Source organism: Botryllus schlosseri, chromosome 12 (genome assembly GCF_051294905.1).
Source record: "Botryllus schlosseri isolate E-star chromosome 12, Bs_hap1, whole genome shotgun sequence".
In the NCBI taxonomy this organism is placed as follows: domain Eukaryota; kingdom Metazoa; phylum Chordata; class Ascidiacea; order Stolidobranchia; family Styelidae; genus Botryllus; species Botryllus schlosseri.
Genome location: NC_137247.1, coordinates 20,108,028 through 20,131,718, shown reverse-complemented (window position 1 = coordinate 20,131,718; position 23,691 = coordinate 20,108,028).

The window sequence follows — 23,691 nt, the reverse complement described above, 5'->3', positions numbered from 1 at the left end:
AGCAGGGGGTAGTGAGCAAATGGCTTGAAGGCCACAATTTCACGGTGAAATTGACATTGGAGAATATAATATCAAAGTAAATATTTGAATGCAAACTGATAATGATATCATCATCTCAGTTAACGTTACCGCAGATACACTGGCTTTTGCGTGAAATCCGCAATGCGTTGTATGCTAAAGTGTCAGATCGGAGCACATCTCTACCATACTCGACCTTGATAACGAAATTACTGCCCTAATCACTGAGTGTCAACCTTGAGACTTGGCACAGCGTTCGATACTAAAACCAAGACATACCGTGCAAAAGCTTATGACGGATCTAGGTAAGGAGCATCGTTAAAATCAATATATACCAATACCGGCTTTGCGTAGGCCTATATTCTGTTAGCGATAAATGACGAGTCAGCTGTCACTCGAATTAGGAAACGAAATTACCACTAACACAGTTCAGTGACAAACTTGAAACTTGGTACAGCGTTCGATACTAACATTAAGACTTACCGTGCCAAATTTCATAACCGATCTCAGTATTGAACATCGTCAAAATCAATGGATACCAATACCGGCTTTTGAGTAAAATCTGTTTGCGATACGTGACGGATCAGCACACACTCAACTTTGGAAACGGAATTACTACCCTAAACTTTAAGTAGAAACCCTGAAACTTGATGCAGTGTTAAATACCACCATCACGACATGACATACCAAATTTCAAGAGTTTTCATGGTGTGAAACACCATCAAAATCGACCTATACCAGCAAAGGTCGACTAAACGCATATTACGGTAATCGAGTTCAGATATAGATACGATTGTTGCATCACACCTTAGGGGCGACCAGGCATATTTGCCCCGGTTGCTCGGCCATTTTACGAATGGGAGAGAGTAAATCACTGTTTCTTTATTGTGCGCGGCTTTGAGAGAATAGACAGTGAAAGCTTGTTATGAGCGCTACCGGGGCATGCCCCGGCTAGGCATTCGCAAAGCGAAAACACGGAAGAGAATTCGATTTTCGCAGAGACTTCGCTATATATGGGCATTTACAAGCGAAAGGACAAGAAGAATACGATTTTCGCTGTGATTTCGGTATATATAGATTGGTGTGCGTCTATAAATGGTAAAGAAGTGTTATTGAACAGAATATTAGGTGGGGGCAATGCCCCAGTTGCCCTATAGGACGAGCCGCCACTGCAAAACTCACATATTAGTTCGCAAAATTATCTAGCAAGCTCGGTTACTAGGAAGCCTGCTTATCAGATATGATTAGTTTAAAAATCCGAGCGCACCCGGTGCATTTTGTAATGCGAACTCACCTTATCATAATCAATGTGTGGAGTGATCGTATTACGGGCGTCTATGTAGTTCGTGAGTCGTATGCACATTTACTGGACACGCCGCAATCATCAGAAGTCAGACACCGAACCAATGCTCGATCTACAGACGCTGAACAAACCATCGGTGGCGAGCTGATAACCACATCTGTTTCGGGCGGATATTGCGTGATGTTAAAAATCGAATCACGATGCAGGCCAAAACTCACATATTAGTTCGCAAAATTATCTAGCAAGCTCGGTTACTAGGAAGCCTGCTTATCAGATATGACTAATTTAAAAATCCGAGCGCACCCGGTGCATTTTGTAATGCGTATGTGTGTTTTTGCGGCTCTCCGGATAACCAGACCATTGTCGGCCCCTCTCTCAAGACATAGGGACCGCCTCCGGCCTGGGTTTTTTTAATATGTTACTTTCAAACCAAGGTAATTGCGTTGAAATTAATTTAACTATTTCCTTCTCTCTTTTGATTTACAGTGGTTGCTCAAGATTTTGCATACCTTAAAGCAACCAAATACTCTAATATCTCTGGTGGTTAAAGGGAGGCAGTATTTCCATTTGCGTTGCAAACACTGACCAGCCGTCGCGAGTGGTTGGGGGGATTTTGCATGACTCCTCCTTTGCATGACTCCTCCCTCCTCCCCTGAAGGGATTTTTTTCCTTTTCTTTCTTTAGATGGTGTTTGGATTGACCAAACTTTAGTTTCAACCCAAATTACCAAAGTAATTTACTTTTCTTCTTATTTTTTCTCAGTCTTTGTTGCGTGTATTGGGCTTCATGTTATGCCCAATTTTTCTGCCAGATCTTTTATTTCCACGTCCGGTTCGTCTAGTATTTTTATTCTTTGCAGGAGCGTGCCACACGTTTTTTTGACGATTTCCGTCACTACATCTTGTATATTTTTTGGTTTTTTATCCCCGTATTCCAGTTCTATTCGGTTTTGAATTATTTTTTGCTTGTAAATGGCCGAGCGCGCCGGTGCATTTTGTAAAGCGAACTCACCTTATCATAATCAATGTGTAGAGTGATCGTATTACGGTTGCCTATGTAGTTCGTGAGTCGTATGCACATTTAATGGACACGGCGCAATCATCAGAAGTCAGAAACCGAACAAATGCTCGATCAACAGACGCTAAACAAACCATCGGTGGCGAGCTGATAATCACATCTGTTTCGGGCGGATCTTGCGTGATGTTAAAAATCGAATCACGATGCAGGCCAAAACTCACATATTAGTTCGCAAAATTATCTAGCAAGCTCGGTTACTAGGAAGACTGCTTATCAGATATGATTAGTTTAAAAATTCGAGCGCACCCGGTGCACTTTGTAATGCGAACTCACCTTATCATAATCAATGTGTGGAATGATCGTATTACGGGCGTCTATGTAGTTCGTGAGTCGTATGCACATTTACTGGACACGCCGCAATTATCAGAAGTCAGACACCGAACCAATGCTCGATCTACAGACGCTGAACGACGCGAGCTGATAATCACATCTGTTTAGGGCGGTCCTTGCGTAATGTGAAAAATCGAATCACGATGCAGGCCAAAACTCACACATTATTTCTCAAAATTATCTAGCGAGCTCGGTTACTAGGAAGCCAGCTTATCAGATATGACTAGTGTAAAAATCCGAGCGCACCCGGTCAATTTTGTAATGCGTCGTATGCACATTTACTGGACACGCCGCAATTATCAGAAGTCAGACACCGAACCAATGCTCGATCTACAGACGCTGAACGACGCGAGCTGATAATCACATCTGTTTAGGGCGGTCCTTGCGTAATGTGAAAAATCGAATCACGATGCAGGCCAAAACTCACACATTATTTCTCAAAATTATCTAGCGAGCTCGGTTACTAGGAAGCCAGCTTATCAGATATGACTAGTGTAAAAATCCGAGCGCACCCGGTCAATTTTGTAATGCGAACTCACCTTAACACAATCAATATGTGGAGTCATCGTATTACATGCTCTTATGTAGTTCGCGAGTCGTATGCACATTTACTGGACACGGCGCAATCATCAGAAGCCAGCAACCGAACCAATGCTCGATCTACAGACGCTGAACGACGCGAGCTGATCATCACATCTGTTTAGGGCGGTCCTTGCGTGATGTGAAAAATCGAATCACGATGCAGGCCAAAACTCACACATTATTTCTCAAAATTATCTAGCAAGCTCGGTTACTAGGAAACCAGCTTATCAGATATGACAACTTTTAAAATCCGAGCGCACCCGGTGCATTTTGTATTGCGATTTCACCTTATCATAATCAATGTGTGAAATGATCGTATTACGGGCGCCTATGTAGTTCGTGAGTCGTATGCACATTTACTGGACACGGCGCAATCATCAGAAGCCAGCAACCGAACCAATGCTCGATCTACAGACGCTGAACAAACCATCGATGGCGAGCTGATAATCACATTTGATTCGGGCGGATCTTGCGTGATGTTAAAAATCGAATCACGATGCAGGCTAAAACTCCAGTGGCGGCTTGTGACAATATCGGGTTGTGGGGCAAGGGCTGCAAGCTACTTTTTATTAAGATGACGTCACAAAGGCGTTTTCCAACGTAAACAAGTAACTTAATGATGGTACGGAAACATGAATTTGCCGGCAACAGTGATTTTAACGTATGTGCCACGAGAGGTCCGCCGGTGAGCTGTGACTTGAAGAGTGGTAACTGCGTAAACGGCGTACGGAACAAAGATTCAACACGGTTCATGTTCGCACTAGACCTGGAAATGACTATAACTCGAGAGATAACGTAAGCCTAACTGGAAAGGTCAACGAGTTCGGACAGATACGCAATTGTTATCTCATAGATTGGGCCTGTCATATTGAATCCAAAACATCATTCTGAAGAACTAAGAATAGAAGCCTCGGAAATTCGGTCTCGGTACAGCATAGGAGATTTTGGCCTTGAAACTGGAGACCGTAACACGACACATACGGCTTTATTACTGTCTATAGGTCTGCTGCGAAATCGCCTTTGGAAAATATATTACCGAGTAAATACGTGGATGAAAGCTTTAAACTTAGTACACTGTTACATGACATCATCGAGCAGTGGTCTCATGGCCCTTTTCGGTATGGTACACTGTCAAAATTAATGCGAACAGACCAACACCGAATTTTGCGTAAAATTGACTGAGGAATAGGCTGATCAAGTGATCGGCTGTTAGCCGCCATCGAAAACTAAATAGCTATCGCGCTTGACAGCAGGGGGTAGTGAGCAAATGGCTTGAAGGCCACAATTTCACGGTGAAATTGACATTGGAGAATATAATATCAAAGTAAATATTTGAATGCAAACTGATAATGATATCATCATCTCAGTTAACGTTACCGCAGATACACTGGCTTTTGCAAGAAATCCGCAATGCGTTGTATGCTAAAGTGTCAGATCGGAGCACATCTCTACCATACTCGACCTTGATAACGAAATTACTGCCCTAATCACTGAGTGTCAACCTTGAGACTTGGCACAGCGTTCGATACTAAAACCAAGACATACCGTGCAAAAGCTTATGACGGATCTAGGTAAGGAGCATCGTTAAAATCAATATATACCAATACCGGCTTTGCGTAGGCCTATATTCTGTTAGCGATAAATGACGAGTCAGCTGTCACTCGAATTAGGAAACGAAATTACCACTAACACAGTTCAGTGACAAACTTGAAACTTGGTACAGCGTTCGATACTAACATTAAGACTTACCGTGCCAAATTTCATAACCGATCTCAGTATTGAACATCGTCAAAATCAATGGATACCAATACCGGCTTTTGAGTAAAATCTGTTTGCGATACGTGACGGATCAGCACACACTCAACTTTGGAAACGGAATTACTACCCTAAACTTTAAGTAGAAACCCTGAAACTTGATGCAGTGTTAAATACCACCATCACGACATGACATACCAAATTTCAAGAGTTTTCATGGTGTGAAACACCATCAAAATCGACCTATACCAGCAAAGGTCGACTAAACGCATATTACGGTAATCGAGTTCAGATATAGATACGATTGTTGCATCACACCTTAGGGGCGACCAGGCATATTTGCCCCGGTTGCTCGGCCATTTTACGAATGGGAGAGAGTAAATCACTGTTTCTTTATTGTGCGCGGCTTTGAGAGAATAGACAGTGAAAGCTTGTTATGAGCGCTACCGGGGCATGCCCCGGCTAGGCATTCGCAAAGCGAAAACACGGAAGAGAATTCGATTTTCGCAGAGACTTCGCTATATATGGGCATTTACAAGCGAAAGGACAAGAAGAATACGATTTTCGCTGTGTTTTCGGTATATATAGATTGGTGTGCGTCTATAAATGGTAAAGAAGTGTTATTGAACAGAATATTAGGTGGGGGCAATGCCCCAGTTGCCCTATAGGACGAGCCGCCACTGCAAAACTCACATATTAGTTCGCAAAATTATCTAGCAAGCTCGGTTACTAGGAAGCCTGCTTATCAGATATGATTAGTTTAAAAATCCGAGCGCACCCGGTGCATTTTGTAATGCGAACTCACCTTATCATAATCAATGTGTGGAGTGATCGTATTACGGGCGTCTATGTAGTTCGTGAGTCGTATGCACATTTACTGGACACGCCGCAATCATCAGAAGTCAGACACCGAACCAATGCTCGATCTACAGACGCTGAACAAACCATCGGTGGCGAGCTGATAACCACATCTGTTTCGGGCGGATATTGCGTGATGTTAAAAATCGAATCACGATGCAGGCCAAAACTCACATATTAGTTCGCAAAATTATCTAGCAAGCTCGGTTACTAGGAAGCCTGCTTATCAGATATGACTAATTTAAAAATCCGAGCGCACCCGGTGCATTTTGTAATGCGTATGTGTGTTTTTGCGGCTCTCCGGATAACCAGACCATTGTCGGCCCCTCTCTCAAGACATAGGGACCGCCTCCGGCCTGGGTTTTTTTTAATATGTTACTTTCAAACCAAGGTAATTGCGTTGAAATTAATTTAACTATTTCCTTCTCTCTTTTGATTTACAGTGGTTGCTCAAGATTTTGCATACCTTAAAGCAACCAAATACTCTAATATCTCTGGTGGTTAAAGGGAGGCAGTATTTCCATTTGCGTTGCAAACACTGACCAGCCGTCGCGAGTGGTTGGGGGGATTTTGCATGACTCCTCCTTTGCATGACTCCTCCCTCCTCCCCTGAAGGGATTTTTTTCCTTTTCTTTCTTTAGATGGTGTTTGGATTGACCAAACTTTAGTTTCAACCCAAATTACCAAAGTAATTTACTTTTCTTCTTATTTTTTCTCAGTCTTTGTTGCGTGTATTGGGCTTCATGTTATGCCCAATTTTTCTGCCAGATCTTTTATTTCCACGTCCGGTTCGTCTAGTATTTTTATTCTTTGCAGGAGCGTGCCACACGTTTTTTTGACGATTTCCGTCACTACATCTTGTATATTTTTTGGTTTTTTATCCCCGTATTCCAGTTCTATTCGGTTTTGAATTATTTTTTGCTTGTAAATGGCCGAGCGCGCCGGTGCATTTTGTAAAGCGAACTCACCTTATCATAATCAATGTGTAGAGTGATCGTATTACGGTTGCCTATGTAGTTCGTGAGTCGTATGCACATTTAATGGACACGGCGCAATCATCAGAAGTCAGAAACCGAACAAATGCTCGATCAACAGACGCTAAACAAACCATCGGTGGCGAGCTGATAATCACATCTGTTTCGGGCGGATCTTGCGTGATGTTAAAAATCGAATCACGATGCAGGCCAAAACTCACATATTAGTTCGCAAAATTATCTAGCAAGCTCGGTTACTAGGAAGACTGCTTATCAGATATGAGTAGTTTAAAAATTCGAGCGCACCCGGTGCACTTTGTAATGCGAACTCACCTTATCATAATCAATGTGTGGAGTGATCGTATTACGGGCGTCTATGTAGTTCGTGAGTCGTATGCACATTTACTGGACACGCCGCAATTATCAGAAGTCAGACACCGAACCAATGCTCGATCTACAGACGCTGAACGACGCGAGCTGATAATCACATCTGTTTAGGCGGTCCTTGCGTAATGTGAAAAATCGAATCACGATGCAGGCCAAAACTCACACATTATTTCTCAAAATTATCTAGCGAGCTCGGTTACTAGGAAGCCAGCTTATCAGATATGACTAGTGTAAAAATCCGAGCGCACCCGGTCAATTTTGTAATGCGAACTCACCTTAACACAATCAATATGTGGAGTCATCGTATTACATGCTCTTATGTAGTTCGTGAGTCGTATGCACATTTACTGGACACGGCGCAATCATCAGAAGCCAGCAACCGAACCAATGCTCGATCTACAGACGCTGAACGACGCGAGCTGATCATCACATCTGTTTAGGGCGGTCCTTGCGTGATGTGAAAAATCGAATCACGATGCAGGCCAAAACTCACACATTATTTCTCAAAATTATCTAGCAAGCTCGGTTACTAGGAAACCAGCTTATCAGATATGACAACTTTTAAAATCCGAGCGCACCCGGTGCATTTTGTATTGCGATTTCACCTTATCATAATCAATGTGTGAAATGATCGTATTACGGGCGCCTATGTAGTTCGTGAGTCGTATGCACATTTACTGGACACGGCGCAATCATCAGAAGCCAGCAACCGAACCAATGCTCGATCTACAGACGCTGAACAAACCATCGGTGGCGAGCTGATAATCACATCTGTTTCGGGCGGATCTTGCGTGATGTTAAAAATCGAATCACGATGCAGGCCAAAAGTCACATATTAGTTCGCAAAATTATCTAGCAAGCTCGGTTACTAGGAAGACTGCTTATCAGATATGAGTAGTTTAAAAATCCGAACGCACCCGGTGCATTTTGTAATGCGAACTCACCTTATCACGATCAATATGTGGAGTGATCGTATTACGGGCACCTATGTAGTTCGTGAGTCGTATGCACATTTACTGGACACGGCGCAATCATCAGAAGTCAGAAACCGAACAAATGCTCGATCTACAGACGCTGAACAAACCATCGATGGCGAGCTGATAATCACATTTGATTCGGGCGGATCTTGCGTGATGTTAAAAATCGAATCACGATGCAGGCTAAAACTCCAGTGGCGGCTTGTGACAATATCGGGTTGTGGGGCAAGGGCTGCAAGCTACTTTTTATTAAGATGACGTCACAAAGGCGTTTTCCAACGTAAACAAGTAACTTAATGATGGTACGGAAACATGAATTTGCCGGCAACAGTGATTTTAACGTATGTGCCACGAGAGGTCCGCCGGTGAGCTGTGACTTGAAGAGTGGTAACTGCGTAAACGGCGTACGGAACAAAGATTCAACACGGTTCATGTTCGCACTAGACCTGGAAATGACTATAACTCGAGAGATAACGTAAGCCTAACTGGAAAGGTCAACGAGTTCGGACAGATACGCAATTGTTATCTCATAGATTGGGCCTGTCATATTGAATCCAAAACATCATTCTGAAGAACTAAGAATAGAAGCCTCGGAAATTCGGTCTCGGTACAGCATAGGAGATTTTGGCCTTGAAACTGGAGACCGTAACACGACACATACGGCTTTATTACTGTCTATAGGTCTGCTGCGAAATCGCCTTTGGAAAATATATTACCGAGTAAATACGTGGATGAAAGCTTTAAACTTGATACACTGTTACATGACATCATCGAGCAGTGGTCTCATGGCCCTTTTCGGTATGGTACACTGTCAAAATTAATGCGAACAGACCAACACCGAATTTTGCGTAAAATTGACTGAGGAATAGGCTGATCAAGTGATCGGCTGTTAGCCGCCATCGAAAACTAAATAGCTATCGCGCTTGACAGCAGGGGGTAGTGAGCAAATGGCTTGAAGGCCACAATTTCACGGTGAAATTGACATTGGAGAATATAATATCAAAGTAAATATTTGAATGCAAACTGATAATGATATCATCATCTCAGTTAACGTTACCGCAGATACACTGGCTTTTGCGTGAAATCCGCAATGCGTTGTATGCTAAAGTGTCAGATCGGAGCACATCTCTACCATACTCGACCTTGATAACGAAATTACTGCCCTAATCACTGAGTGTCAACCTTGAGACTTGGCACAGCGTTCGATACTAAAACCAAGACATACCGTGCAAAAGCTTATGACGGATCTAGGTAAGGAGCATCGTTAAAATCAATATATACCAATACCGGCTTTGCGTAGGCCTATATTCTGTTAGCGATAAATGACGAGTCAGCTGTCACTCGAATTAGGAAACGAAATTACCACTAACACAGTTCAGTGACAAACTTGAAACTTGGTACAGCGTTCGATACTAACATTAAGACTTACCGTGCCAAATTTCATAACCGATCTCAGTATTGAACATCGTCAAAATCAATGGATACCAATACCGGCTTTTGAGTAAAATCTGTTTGCGATACGTGACGGATCAGCACACACTCAACTTTGGAAACGGAATTACTACCCTAAACTTTAAGTAGAAACCCTGAAACTTGATGCAGTGTTAAATACCACCATCACGACATGACATACCAAATTTCAAGAGTTTTCATGGTGTGAAACACCATCAAAATCGACCTATACCAGCAAAGGTCGACTAAACGCATATTACGGTAATCGAGTTCAGATATAGATACGATTGTTGCATCACACCTTAGGGGCGACCAGGCATATTTGCCCCGGTTGCTCGGCCATTTTACGAATGGGAGAGAGTAAATCACTGTTTCTTTATTGTGCGCGGCTTTGAGAGAATAGACAGTGAAAGCTTGTTATGAGCGCTACCGGGGCATGCCCCGGCTAGGCATTCGCAAAGCGAAAACACGGAAGAGAATTCGATTTTCGCAGAGACTTCGCTATATATGGGCATTTACAAGCGAAAGGACAAGAAGAATACGATTTTCGCTGTGATTTCGGTATATATAGATTGGTGTGCGTCTATAAATGGTAAAGAAGTGTTATTGAACAGAATATTAGGTGGGGGCAATGCCCCAAATGCCCTATAGGACGAGCCGCCACTGCAAAACTCACATATTAGTTCGCAAAATTATCTAGCAAGCTCGGTTACTAGGAAGCCTGCTTATCAGATATGATTAGTTTAAAAATCCGAGCGCACCCGGTGCATTTTGTAATGCGAACTCACCTTATCATAATCAATGTGTGGAGTGATCGTATTACGGGCGTCTATGTAGTTCGTGAGTCGTATGCACATTTACTGGACACGCCGCAATCATCAGAAGTCAGACACCGAACCAATGCTCGATCTACAGACGCTGAACAAACCATCGGTGGCGAGCTGATAACCACATCTGTTTCGGGCGGATATTGCGTGATGTTAAAAATCGAATCACGATGCAGGCCAAAACTCACATATTAGTTCGCAAAATTATCTAGCAAGCTCGGTTACTAGGAAGCCTGCTTATCAGATATGACTAATTTAAAAATCCGAGCGCACCCGGTGCATTTTGTAATGCGTATGTGTGTTTTTGCGGCTCTCCGGATAACCAGACCATTGTCGGCCCCTCTCTCAAGACATAGGGACCGCCTCCGGCCTGGGTTTTTTTAATATGTTACTTTCAAACCAAGGTAATTGCGTTGAAATTAATTTAACTATTTCCTTCTCTCTTTTGATTTACAGTGGTTGCTCAAGATTTTGCATACCTTAAAGCAACCAAATACTCTAATATCTCTGGTGGTTAAAGGGAGGCAGTATTTCCATTTGCGTTGCAAACACTGACCAGCCGTCGCGAGTGGTTGGGGGGATTTTGCATGACTCCTCCTTTGCATGACTCCTCCCTCCTCCCCTGAAGGGATTTTTTTCCTTTTCTTTCTTTAGATGGTGTTTGGATTGACCAAACTTTAGTTTCAACCAAAATTACCAAAGTAATTTACTTTTCTTCTTATTTTTTCTCAGTCTTTGTTGCGAGTATTGGGCTTCATGTTATGCCCAATTTTTCTGCCAGATCTTTTATTTCCACGTCCGTTTCGTCTAGTATTTTTATTCTTTGCAGGAGCGTGCCACACGTTTTTTTGACGATTTCCGTCACTACATCTTGTATATTTTTTGGTTTTTTATCCCCGTATTCCAGTTCTATTCGGTTTTGAATTATTTTTTGCTTGTAAATGGCCGAGCGCGCCGGTGCATTTTGTAAAGCGAACTCACCTTATCATAATCAATGTGTAGAGTGATCGTATTACGGTTGCCTATGTAGTTCGTGAGTCGTATGCACATTTAATGGACACGGCGCAATCATCAGAAGTCAGAAACCGAACAAATGCTCGATCAACAGACGCTAAACAAACCATCGGTGGCGAGCTGATAATCACATCTGTTTCGGGCGGATCTTGCGTGATGTTAAAAATCGAATCACGATGCAGGCCAAAACTCACATATTAGTTCGCAAAATTATCTAGCAAGCTCGGTTACTAGGAAGACTGCTTATCAGATATGATTAGTTTAAAAATTCGAGCGCACCCGGTGCACTTTGTAATGCGAACTCACCTTATCATAATCAATGTGTGGAATGATCGTATTACGGGCGTCTATGTAGTTCGTGAGTCGTATGCACATTTACTGGACACGCCGCAATTATCAGAAGTCAGACACCGAACCAATGCTCGATCTACAGACGCTGAACGACGCGAGCTGATAATCACATCTGTTTAGGGCGGTCCTTGCGTAATGTGAAAAATCGAATCACGATGCAGGCCAAAACTCACACATTATTTCTCAAAATTATCTAGCGAGCTCGGTTACTAGGAAGCCAGCTTATCAGATATGACTAGTGTAAAAATCCGAGCGCACCCGGTCAATTTTGTAATGCGAACTCACCTTAACACAACCAATATGTGGAGTCATCGTATTACATGCTCTTATGTAGTTCGCGAGTCGTATGCACATTTACTGGACACGGCGCAATCATCAGAAGCCAGCAACCGAACCAATGCTCGATCTACAGACGCTGAACGACGCGAGCTGATCATCACATCTGTTTAGGGCGGTCCTTGCGTGATGTGAAAAATCGAATCACGATGCAGGCCAAAACTCACACATTATTTCTCAAAATTATCTAGCAAGCTCGGTTACTAGGAAACCAGCTTATCAGATATGACAACTTTTAAAATCCGAGCGCACCCGGTGCATTTTGTATTGCGATTTCACCTTATCATAATCAATGTGTGAAATGATCGTATTACGGGCGCCTATGTAGTTCGTGAGTCGTATGCACATTTACTGGACACGGCGCAATCATCAGAAGCCAGCAACCGAACCAATGCTCGATCTACAGACGCTGAACGACGCGAGCTGATCATCACATCTGTTTAGGGCGGTCCTTGCGTGATGTGAAAAATCGAATCACGATGCAGGCCAAAACTCACACATTATTTCTCAAAATTATCTAGCAAGCTCGGTTACTAGGAAACCAGCTTATCAGATATGACAACTTTTAAAATCCGAGCGCACCCGGTGCATTTTGTATTGCGATTTCACCTTATCATAATCAATGTGTGAAATGATCGTATTACGGGCGCCTATGTAGTTCGTGAGTCGTATGCACATTTACTGGACACGGCGCAATCATCAGAAGCCAGCAACCGAACCAATGCTCGATCTACAGACGCTGAACAAACCATCGGTGGCGAGCTGATAATCACATCTGTTTCGGGCGGATCTTGCGTGATGTTAAAAATCGAATCACGATGCAGGCCAAAAGTCACATATTAGTTCGCAAAATTATCTAGCAAGCTCGGTTACTAAGAAGACTGCTTATCAGATATGAGTAGTTTAAAAATCCGAACGCACCCGGTGCATTTTGTAATGCGAACTCACCTTATCACGATCAATATGTGGAGTGATCGTATTACGGGCACCTATGTAGTTCGTGAGTCGTATGCACATTTACTGGACACGGCGCAATCATCAGAAGTCAGAAACCGAACAAATGCTCGATCTACAGACGCTGAACAAACCATCGATGGCGAGCTGATAATCACATTTGATTCGGGCGGATCTTGCGTGATGTTAAAAATCGAATCACGATGCAGGCTAAAACTCCAGTGGCGGCTTGTGACAATATCGGGTTGTGGGGCAAGGGCTGCAAGCTACTTTTTATTAAGATGACGTCACAAAGGCGTTTTCCAACGTAAACAAGTAACTTAATGATGGTACGGAAACATGAATTTGCCGGCAACAGTGATTTTAACGTATGTGCCACGAGAGGTCCGCCGGTGAGCTGTGACTTGAAGAGTGGTAACTGCGTAAACGGCGTACGGAACAAAGATTCAACACGGTTCATGTTCGCACTAGACCTGGAAATGACTATAACTCGAGAGATAACGTAAGCCTAACTGGAAAGGTCAACGAGTTCGGACAGATACGCAATTGTTATCTCATAGATTGGGCCTGTCATATTGAATCCAAAACATCATTCTGAAGAACTAAGAATAGAAGCCTCGGAAATTCGGTCTCGGTACAGCATAGGAGATTTTGGCCTTGAAACTGGAGACCGTAACACGACACATACGGCTTTATTACTGTCTATAGGTCTGCTGCGAAATCGCCTTTGGAAAATATATTACCGAGTAAATACGTGGATGAAAGCTTTAAACTTAGTACACTGTTACATGACATCATCGAGCAGTGGTCTCATGGCCCTTTTCGGTATGGTACACTGTCAAAATTAATGCGAACAGACCAACACCGAATTTTGCGTAAAATTGACTGAGGAATAGGCTGATCAAGTGATCGGCTGTTAGCCGCCATCGAAAACTAAATAGCTATCGCGCTTGACAGCAGGGGGTAGTGAGCAAATGGCTTGAAGGCCACAATTTCACGGTGAAATTGACATTGGAGAATATAATATCAAAGTAAATATTTGAATGCAAACTGATAATGATATCATCATCTCAGTTAACGTTACCGCAGATACACTGGCTTTTGCGTGAAATCCGCAATGCGTTGTATGCTAAAGTGTCAGATCGGAGCACATCTCTACCATACTCGACCTTGATAACGAAATTACTGCCCTAATCACTGAGTGTCAACCTTGAGACTTGGCACAGCGTTCGATACTAAAACCAAGACATACCGTGCAAAAGCTTATGACGGATCTAGGTAAGGAGCATCGTTAAAATCAATATATACCAATACCGGCTTTGCGTAGGCCTATATTCTGTTAGCGATAAATGACGAGTCAGCTGTCACTCGAATTAGGAAACGAAATTACCACTAACACAGTTCAGTGACAAACTTGAAACTTGGTACAGCGTTCGATACTAACATTAAGACTTACCGTGCCAAATTTCATAACCGATCTCAGTATTGAACATCGTCAAAATCAATGGATACCAATACCGGCTTTTGAGTAAAATCTGTTTGCGATACGTGACGGATCAGCACACACTCAACTTTGGAAACGGAATTACTACCCTAAACTTTAAGTAGAAACCCTGAAACTTGATGCAGTGTTAAATACCACCATCACGACATGACATACCAAATTTCAAGAGTTTTCATGGTGTGAAACACCATCAAAATCGACCTATACCAGCAAAGGTCGACTAAACGCATATTACGGTAATCGAGTTCAGATATAGATACGATTGTTGCATCACACCTTAGGGGCGACCAGGCATATTTGCCCCGGTTGCTCGGCCATTTTACGAATGGGAGAGAGTAAATCACTGTTTCTTTATTGTGCGCGGCTTTGAGAGAATAGACAGTGAAAGCTTGTTATGAGCGCTACCGGGGCATGCCCCGGCTAGGCATTCGCAAAGCGAAAACACGGAAGAGAATTCGATTTTCGCAGAGACTTCGCTATATATGAGCATTTACAAGCGAAAGGACAAGAAGAATACGATTTTCGCTGTGATTTCGGTATATATAGATTGGTGTGCGTCTATAAATGGTAAAGAAGTGTTATTGAACAGAATATTAGGTGGGGGCAATGCCCCAGTTGCCCTATAGGACGAGCCGCCACTGCAAAACTCACATATTAGTTCGCAAAATTATCTAGCAAGCTCGGTTACTAGGAAGCCTGCTTATCAGATATGATTAGTTTAAAAATCCGAGCGCACCCGGTGCATTTTGTAATGCGAACTCACCTTATCATAATCAATGTGTGGAGTGATCGTATTACGGGCGTCTATGTAGTTCGTGAGTCGTATGCACATTTACTGGACACGCCGCAATCATCAGAAGTCAGACACCGAACCAATGCTCGATCTACAGACGCTGAACAAACCATCGGTGGCGAGCTGATAACCACATCTGTTTCGGGCGGATATTGCGTGATGTTAAAAATCGAATCACGATGCAGGCCAAAACTCACATATTAGTTCGCAAAATTATCTAGCAAGCTCGGTTACTAGGAAGCCTGCTTATCAGATATGACTAATTTAAAAATCCGAGCGCACCCGGTGCATTTTGTAATGCGTATGTGTGTTTTTGCGGCTCTCCGGATAACCAGACCATTGTCGGCCCCTCTCTCAAGACATAGGGACCGCCTCCGGCCTGGGTTTTTTTAATATGTTACTTTCAAACCAAGGTAATTGCGTTGAAATTAATTTAACTATTTCCTTCTCTCTTTTGATTTACAGTGGTTGCTCAAGATTTTGCATACCTTAAAGCAACCAAATACTCTAATATCTCTGGTGGTTAAAGGGAGGCAGTATTTCCATTTGCGTTGCAAACACTGACCAGCCGTCGCGAGTGGTTGGGGGGATTTTGCATGACTCCTCCTTTGCATGACTCCTCCCTCCTCCCCTGAAGGGATTTTTTTCCTTTTCTTTCTTTAGATGGTGTTTGGATTGACCAAACTTTAGTTTCAACCCAAATTACCAAAGTAATTTACTTTTCTTCTTATTTTTTCTCAGTCTTTGTTGCGTGTATTGGGCTTCATGTTATGCCCAATTTTTCTGCCAGATCTTTTATTTCCACGTCCGGTTCGTCTAGTATTTTTATTCTTTGCAGGAGCGTGCCACACGTTTTTTTGACGATTTCCGTCACTACATCTTGTATATTTTTTGGTTTTTTATCCCCGTATTCCAGTTCTATTCGGTTTTGAATTATTTTTTGCTTGTAAATGGCCAAAATGACTTTTTTTTTTTTTTTCTTTTTTCGGTTTCTTTTCCTTTAATTACGTGGTCTTCCGTTATTTGTACTTTATTTCCTTTTTCGTATCGAATGTATGTTCCAAGTTTTTCCAGTATTTCCTGGGCAACGGGGCATTCATACACAATATGTTTCGCGGTTTCTTCCGTGTGACCGCATCGCTGGCATTGGGTTTTTAGTCTTTTCCCATTTTTGTCGTTGAGAATATTTTTGGAAATTCTTTTCGCCCCAAACAGATAACCTTCATGGGCTACTCGGAATCCCGTTACTCTCTCTTTATTATTAATAATCTGTTCAACATTTCCGGTTTGAAAGTGGATATTACCCCACTCGGTGTTTGAGGGGGTGTCGAGCCCATATATTCATTTTCAAAATTTGCCTTTATGGCCTGGTAAAGTTTTTTCTGTGTGGCCTCTTTCAGTTGTTCCTGAGACCATTTTAGATTCTCTACCGTTTCCGTAATTATCCTCCATTCTTGTGGGAGCTCGGTCATATGGGGCATATTGTTGGTAAATAATGCCGCGTTCCATTTTCTTATGGTGGGTCCTAAGCGGTATAAGGCGAAGAAATGCCAGAATTCAGTAGGTTTTTCTAGCCCTGCCAATATTTTTGCCTGTTCGGCTTTATTGGTTTTGATTTTCGAGCTGACATGCGGTACTGAATTTTTTGGCGAATTAGCTTTTTTCTCGCTATTATTTCTATACCCTCCGGATGCCATACGAAATCAAAAAATAATCTTTTCAAGATATTTATTGTTTCCGTGGACGGAGTGTTGGTTATGGCTTGATTCATAATTTTTGGTAATATGACGGTATTTAGTACTAGCTGTTTGTCGTACCATGTTAAATTTCTTTTCCTGAAGTTGTGTAGTTTTACCTGTGTTGTTTTTGTCCAATTTTCGGCCTGTTGATTCTCTCCAAAATATTATCCTAATATTTTGATTTTTGGTTTGATTTGGTTTTGGAGATTCCCCAGCATGTATGCGTCTTTCGGGCATTTTATGGTGTATAGCTCCGTTTTTCTTTCGTTAAGTTCTTGTCCGGTAGTTATTTTCAAGAGATTAAATTCTTCGCGGATATGCTGGACTGACTCGAAGTCTCTCGTTGTAGTTGTGACATCATCAGCATACTGTTGAATTTTTGTCTCGTGTTTCCCGATTTTTATACCATGGATGTTTGGATTTGATCTTATTCTCTCGGCTATTGGCTCTGCTGCAATCGTGTACAGGTACGTGCTTAGGGGGCACCCATGCCTGAGGCCTCGTTTGACTGTGATGATTTCTGTACTGGCACCGTTTATGAATATTGTGTTTGTCGAATTTTGGTATATTGTTTTTATCAGGTGTGTAATTTTATTTCCAAGATTGAATTTTTCCATTGTTTCAAATAAGAACTGATGCGATACTAAATCGAATGCTTTCCTTTGATCAAAATTCGCCATGACCATAGATGTTTTTTTGGTTTCGGCGTAGTGCTTTATGGCCTGTACGTTTCGCAATACGTCCGCCATCTGCCTACCTGGGATCGCTGATTTTTGGCATTCGCCGATGATACATCCTATGCTGTCGCGAATTCTATTCGCTAAGATTTTTGACAAGATCTTGTAGTCGGTATTGGTTAAAGAAATCGGACGCCAGTTCTCCAACTCTTCTGGGTTGCCTTTTTTGTATAGTAACTTTACCGCCGAGTCTCCCCATGATTTACATATTTTCGCGAATTGTATGGCATTGGTATACAGTTGCCATAGGTCGCTTTTTATTATCTTGTAAAAGGTCTTGTAAAATTCGGCCGAGATCCCATCTGGGCCGGGCGTTTTGTTATTAGACTGTTCTCTTACTGCCTGTTTTATTTCCTGGTCTGTAATGAGAGTGTCTTGGAGTTCTTTCTGCTCTTTTGTGAGGCCCTTGTTTAAGGAGTCAGTAAGTTTCTTCCTTGCTTCGCCTGGCCCATTGTGGATCTGTCCCCACAATTTGTTATAAAATTTCCAGGTAGTATTTAGTATTTCATGTTTTGTTTCCGTTCTTTTTCCGTCTTCTTGGATGATCGTATCAATGACTTTTTGGGACTTCCTATTTTCTAATTTTATGTAAAATTGGTGGGACGGCTTTTCTTCTTGTTCCATGTGTTCCTTGTAATGTCTTTTCATAAGAAAATCCAGTCTTTCTTTTTCTAGCTGCTTTAGGTTTTTGATTAGATTTTTCATCTCATCTGGTGTTGTGTTTGGGTCGTGTTTGGGTCGTCAAGTCTATTCTGCCAGCTCTCTTTTAGTTCGTTACGTTTTGCTTGCTGTTCTCTGCCGTAACGTATAGAGACTGCTTTGATTTCCACTTTCCACGCATCCCACCATGTCTGTAAACTATCGTATTTCGGTTTTTTGAAGGAATGTTCCAGGTATGAGTTCTCAATTATTGTTTTGAACTCTTGGTTTTCGTAATGTGAACTATTATTGATCCATAGCCCTCTGTCCCGTTTTAGGTGTTTTTTGTGTTTTATCGTGATCTTCAGGAAGTTGTTGTGATCTGCGATCGCGTTTATTTTGTAATCGCATTTCCTGGTGTTGGCACAAAGATCTTTCGTTAGGTAGATACGATCTATCCTTCGGGAATTGAACGGGTTTGTTACTGCGTATACTCTTTTTTCGGGCTCTCGCCATCTAAATATATCAGTGAGATCTTTATTTTGTATGAAATATTTCCACCTGGCCGCTGCTGCGGTTAGTTTAAAGTCTTCGGTGTTTTCCACGTAATTTTTGGATACGACCATATTGAAATCACCCGCTACTATGGTCGATTCTTGTTGGTCTCGCATCTCGTGCATCGCCTTGTCGTAAAATTCGTTTTGCGCTTTCGCGTTAGACGGTGGCGCGTAGATATTATATATTGTTACTGCATGGTGTTGCTCTTTTGTTTTTATAACAACGCTGTGCAGTCTATTCGGCACGTTGATTTGGTGTTCTACTACCATATCTTGTAGCCATTCTTTCTTGATTAGAATAAGAGTGCCTTGATAGTAGCGTTTCGTGGCCTTGTCAAGCCACGGATCCCCTTGGTCGAGGCAATTTGCGAAGAATTCAAATCTGTTTTTGTCAGCCCACTTGCATAGGCTAGTTTTTCCAATTTTATGTGTTTCCTGGATACAATATACATCTGCGTTTTCTGTTTTTACAAATTGTTCAAATGTCTATTTAACCCGTTCACGTTTATTGTTATGATAGACGTGGGTGGAGTTATTTTTTGGGTGAAGGTGAAGGCGCCTGAGGGTTGTTTTTGTTTTGCCTCGCCAAGTTAGTGGCTGATATTCTTGGCGCAGTTGGCTTTTTACGGTCCATTCTAATTTCCGGACTTTCCTCGCTCGGCCTTTTGATGGGTGAGGCCGGTATGTTGTTTCTGAAGGAGTACTCTGACATGGTTTCCGGGACGCTCGGGAGTTTGTTTCGTAAAGGTGCTCTTTGTTCTGGTGTTGCCGTATGCGTATTAGAGAACGTGGTCCACACGGAAGTCTGCGACGAGTAAGTCGTCGTGTGCTTTGGTGTCATTTGTACTGCTTCGTTCGTTCCTTCTGCCTGTGTGTTTTCATTGTTTTGTACCTCTGATACAACTGCTAATTCCTCTATCTCTACAAGATTTTCTTCCACAGTATCGTCGCTATCTGTTTGTTCCTCTTCGCTAATGACGAGGTCGCTTTCTAAAGACGATTCGTTGTTCGCGATTGCCTGATTAGTTTCCTGCGCTGTTGGGTACTCTTGTTTGAGTACAGGACATTCTTGCCGTCTGTGACCTAGCGTTTTGCACTCCATGCAGACAACATCACCTTGACAGTTTCTGGCCGTATGTCCAGACTGCAAGCAGTTGTAGCATTGTGGTGCGTATTCGCCAGGTGGGCGATAGATTTTACACCAAAGTCTTCTTATTTTTATTACCGGCGGCAATTTTCCTCTCTTATAATTTTTATCATTACCCTCCTGTACCCGTTATGAATTCGGGTGCCTCTGTGATTGACACGAATCATATTGATGACCGTACCGCAGTCGTGTCTGTGAAGTTCATCCGTTACCTCCTTGTCTGTTGCTTCAGTTGGTACAGCTCTAATGTTAATACTCTCGTACGGCGTTGTAGCCTCTGCTATTTCGATTGTTCCGCCTCCTATTTTAATGCCTTCTTGCCATGCAAGTAGCAGTTCCTCTTTTATGTTTTTTGTCCGTGCATTGTCTTTTATTTTTATATTGTAAGTGATAGGGCCTATCTGATAGATAGACTCTATATGTTCCTTTAGGTGTTCGGTGCTTTCGCAATTCGCAATTGCATTGAACACTTCCTGTGTGCTCAAAGTGTCTGGTACGGTGGCGTCAAAAGACCGTGGCCTACCGTCCAAATCCATGTATTGTTTGTAACCTGGCTAAGCGGTAGCAATAGCGTTGTTAGATTCTCTCTATACTGGCTGTAAAGGCGCGCTGTTTCTAGTTTCTGCGTGCTTCGCAGGAACCGATACTGCGGTTTCGCTCAACTAAATAGTCGTACGATTACCGTCTAGACCAGTGTCTCCAAACTTTTTTGAGCTACCGCCCCCCTGGACAACGAATAAAGTGCCACCGCCCCCCGACACCCCCCTCATCACGTCTAATCATAAAACGAAATTTTTTTCTACATTTAGTACAGCTAATATAGAGACAGATGAAGATAGTGCATCAATATCATAATTCTCGTCATATTGGGTTAACGTTTTGATAGGAACACTATCAGTCTAAAATCTACAGCATTCACTTCATGTAGGCCTACTGGCTAGTAGGTTTCTGCTGTGAGTCAGAAAATATTCACGACGCTGAGAAGAACGTTCTATCAAATATGCGCTGGTAAGGGTAACGACGAAAAAGCCAACCCGACTGCAGTGAGAGTTTTTATTTTTATTCAATTGTGTACCCAGAACGATTGATTGGAGAAATTGAACTTTTGGTTGAACTCGAAATTGTTCTACACTACAACTAGGGTTACGATACTTTGGGAATCTGAAAAGATGACGCTTTTTCAAAATTTCCAGACTTATAATGATGGAGTAAAGTCCGGAAAAAATGGTAAATTTTTCCCGAGTTTGTGGCTAATTGACTAAAAAAAGTCATTTTTCTTGCTCAGGTCCCGAAAAAACCGCCAGACCGTCACTAGAGCGCTGATTTCCTATATCTCAGTCCAATTTCCACGAACATTTAACAAGATTTTTAAAAAAAAAAGAGACAAATTGTCATGAAAGAGGACGTTTAGGCGTCTTCCGAGGAAACTTTCAAAAAAGTCACAAAAGAGGACAAATCCTCTTAAAAGAGGACGTATGGTAACCGTTACTACGGGCGTATGATACCCCTGGCTACAATGTACTTAGCTGCTCAAACATTTCATGCCTGGAAATTTCACAGAGTGGATTGATTATCCGGTGAAGAATTTCTAATTGGAACATATCCTGGAACCAAATCACCCATCCTCGTGTAATTTTGCGAGATGATTGATTCATGTTTGTCCATCAAAATCAGGTATTCGAGCTGAACCGGTAACTCAAAGCAAGGTTGAAAATTTGACGTGTCGCAAAATTCCGGTGAATTATCACCGACATGTCGACGAATACGGTCAGCGTCAAGTAGGAGTGATGCCGTTTCTCGCTACCAAAACGCCGTGTCGAAGGCCGCGGTGACAGCGCTGTGGAAAATCCACGATCGTTTGAAACAGATAATAAAATCATGCAAGACAATTTCTCTTAAAAAGCCATCACATCTTGCAGTGAGCAACAACTGCTCAAATACACTTCGTAGTTCTCACAGCAGCACACAATGAACCACGCTTTTCTGGGATGCTGCCGACTGATAAATTAGTCCATTGATGAGAAGGAATAGCATTGACAAGTAGCAATGGATTTTTCCGGTACAGCTGAATAAATAGACGAACGACCCTAAATTGCCCTGACGGACCGAATCTAGTATGCATTTTTACTGCGAATCTAGCCTCTTTATTGATGAATATTTACTGCGAATCTAACCTCTTTATTAATCAATCGTTTCAGCACTATACGCAGCAGTTGACTTCTAAACCTACACCGCCCGCATTTGCTCTCAGCGCCCACCTACCGCCCAATTTTCAAGACAGCGCCCCCCAATCGCCCATTTCATGGCCAGCGCCCCCTTCACGCTCGCCAACGCCCCCAAGGGGGCGCTGGCGCCCACTTTGGGAACCACTGGTCTAGACGGTGTCGTAGCGTGTTCGTAATTAAACCAAAAGTTGAGCAGCCAGACAGTCTCTCAACGTTTCAAGCGAGGGGCGCGGGGGTGAAGAGAAAAGTAGAGAGCTGACTCAAGAGAGAGTCAAGTCTCTAAAGAAAAGACTCGACGAGTCTTGACTCAAGAGAGAGAGAGAGTCAAGACTCGAAGAGAATAGACTCACCAAGACTCGACCCACGAAGAGGAGTCGAGTCCCGGAGGAGAAGAGGTTTTGAGTCTGAAGGAGGCTCGAAGTAGGAAATCCGGCGACGATGAAGAGAAGGAAATAGAAGAAGAAAATTAACCTAACTGAAAAGTTTAAAAACTACGTGCAACAAAACTTAACTAATATTTACAGTAGGTAACTACAACGGCCACAGCGGCTCAAACCGCAGATCTTCCACCTGAAAAAGCCGTTAGTAATGCGAACTCACCCCAGCACAACCAATATTGCATTGGTTCGGTTGCTGGCTTCTGATGATTGCGCCGTGTCCAGTAAATGTGCATACGACTCACGAACTACATAGGCGCCCGTAATACGGTCACTCAATATATTGATTGTGATAAGGTGAGTTCGCATTACAAAATGGACCGGGTGCGCTCGGATTTTTAAACTAGTCATATCTGATAACCTGGCTTCCTAGTAACCGAGCTTGTTAGATAATTTTGAGAAATAATGTGTGAGTTTTGGCCTGCATCGTGATTCAATTTTTCACATTACGCAAGGACCGCCCTAAACAGATGTGATGATCAGCTCGCATCGTTCAGCGTTTGTAGATCGAGCATTGGTTCGGTTGCTGACTTCTGATGATTGCGCCGTGTCCAGTAAATGTGCATACGACTCACGAACTACATAGGCACCCGTAATACGATCACTATACATATTGATTGTGATAAAGTGAGTTCGCATTACAAAATCCACCGGGTGCGCTCGGATAAGCAGGCTTCCTAGTAACCCAGCTTGCTAGATAATTTTGCGAACTAATATA